The 2,483-nt window shown below is 45.3% G+C and overlaps 1 pseudogene; it reads left to right on the forward strand.

The window, feature by feature from the left end:
- The first annotated feature begins 1,244 nt into the window (after positions 1 to 1,244).
- Positions 1,245 to 2,013, forward strand: LOC102484342 (protein CDV3 homolog pseudogene; annotated as a pseudogene).
- The last annotated feature ends 470 nt before the right edge of the window (positions 2,014 to 2,483 follow it).

The raw sequence follows: 2,483 nt of genomic DNA on the forward strand, positions 1-2,483 counted from the left end.
AACCAAATGTCATGGTTCAGAGTAAGTCTAAGGAGACATCATTTCAAGAGAAAAGGAAAATTTATTGAGAGAAAAAGCAGCTGAGGTTCTAAAGCTACAGGTGCCTCAGCCCACCCACCAGGAAGGAGGGGGTTTCTTTCATAGGGTAATAAAGCTATTCTGGGAGATTATATATGTGAATGATGTGCAGGGCAGGTAGGCTTAGTGGACTTTGGCAAGTCTTCTGTAATACATCTCTAGGGAGTTAGACCTCCCAGTACTCACTTTGGGTCTTTATCTGCTACTTTTTGGGTCAGTGTGACTTTGTACTCCACCTGGAGTATGGGTTGGTGCCAAGATCAATTATGCAGAAGTTTGACCTTGGTTTCTTGTTAGGCCTGGAGCAAAATCAAATGGTGCTCAGAAAGTTTTATAAAACCCGTATAAAGGGAACATGAGAAATGATACCCCCCTTCTCTGGGGGATTGGCCTCTGCAATCCCTTCTCCATTTTCTCCCAAGATTTTGGGCATACATGTGAATGTGCCTGTCAGATTTTCAAGCTACTGGTCTAGGACTTGAACTGTAGTAGGCCATGTGAAAGTCCAACACCATAATCGCTACTCAACAACTTGACCCCTCAGAAAAAAAATTTAAAAATAATTTTTAAAGTGTGTGTGTGTGTGTGTGTTTGTATCAGTATTTTTTCCTATTCAAATGTCAGTGTATTATTGTGCCAAAGAAGCAGGGTTCATTTTACAGCTAAACTGGTTACAAATACTTTTGGTATGTGTCTGCCTTCTGCATCACTTCCAAGTTATTGATATTGAGCATTTTGTTGGCTTTCAGAGAACACATTGTATATTTACTGTCTATTAAGTACATCTGAATTTAATGTTATCTCTTAAGATAGAAAAGGGTCTCCTGCAGGAGGCTCTGGCCCACAGGCCCCTCTACCCCTCCAGTTGTTGGGCGGTCGGGATCCTGTACTGGGTTGCTGCAGCAGTTGGAGCCCAGGCAAGTTTGGGCAGGTTTGGGTGGCGGTGGCCAAGGCAGGTGGTGGAGCCTAGGAGAGGACCATATCACTGCTGATGGGACCCAGAGGAGCCACCTGCCCTGCTGCACATGCCTAGGCGACTCTGTGGAGTAGAGGTGTCAATGTGCCAGGCAGTGTGAGCGACAAACCAGTCTGGATTCCGAGCTTCACATCCTGAAGGCAGCGTCCACCAATGGCACCACCCACCTGGGGCTGAAGAGGCTGCGGCCATGGCTGAGAAGGAGGAGCAGAGCCAGGACAACTTCTTCACCAAAAGGGACAAGAAGGAGCAGAGAGATTGGGTGGGGAGCTCATGGGCGAGGCAGAGCACCAGAGGGAGCAGCAGAGACACAGATGTGGTGGGCACTGGTGGATTCACTGGCCAGACTGGCGATGGCAGGACATCAAGCTCTGTCCATGGGCCCTGGGGCAGCTGCCAAGATCATGAAGAAGGATGAAGATGAGTGGGAAGACTTTAAACAAAAAGAGTTTGATTACAGTGGTCTCAGAGTTCAGGCAATGCTAATAAATGAAAAGGAAGATGATAATGAAAAGAGAGAAGGTAGGAGTGATACTGAGAAGAAGGTGGAGGATTTGGCGGTGGTAGTGGTGTGTAAAAATTTTCAGGTCCCAGGAATAAAAGTAGCTCTGGTACAAGTGCCTCCTGCTAGTAAGTGGTTGCAGAAACCCAGAACTGGCCATGACTAGGCTGTGTATAGACGTCCTGGAGCCCGGTTAACAACAACAAGGAAAACACCACAGGAACTGCCAAAGATAAACAGTGACACACAGTTCCCATTGCTGCAGTCCCCTACCAAGCATGGAGATAGCTGGAGGGATAAAGAAATGAAATGCTTTGAAGTAGTAAGACAGGAAAAGAAAGGTAGGGATGAGATTTCAAAAAACCAGGCTCTTAAACTTCAGCTGGACAACCAGTATGCTGTGCTTGAAAATCAGAAAAGCAGTCACACAGTACCATTAAGGAATGGTCTTTGCTAACCCTTCTAAGATAACTAGAATACAACCAACCAGCCTGTACAGCCATTGGTCATCTGGAGCTACAGAAGCCAATGCAGACCACTCAATGCCAGTGACAGGCCCTATTGCACTATGGAAGTTTAAAGTGTCACAACTGCTCTCTTTGGGTATTGCACTTAAAGGAATTTTTATTTTCATACAGGTGTGAACTAGATTCAGCAGTGTTCTTTCTTAACTACTCTGCAAGTACAAAATAAAAACAACTCGCAGCTGGTCATTTCAAAATCTTCAGATACTGAGCCTTTGTAAGGGTTGATTACCTCAGATTTGGGGCACTCATTGTGGACTTCATGTGAATCACAACTTCTGGATAAGAAGGTCGCAGCAACTAAGTGTCAATGTGTTGACTTTGAAACCAGCTCTATTGTATTCCTGTCACAAATCCTGCAGAATGTCAGCTATCTGGGTTCTGTTCTGCTGTAAAAGATGAA

This window comes from Tupaia chinensis, unplaced genomic scaffold (assembly GCF_000334495.1).
Source record: "Tupaia chinensis unplaced genomic scaffold, TupChi_1.0 Scaffold000408_1, whole genome shotgun sequence".
NCBI classification, from domain to species: domain Eukaryota; kingdom Metazoa; phylum Chordata; class Mammalia; order Scandentia; family Tupaiidae; genus Tupaia; species Tupaia belangeri.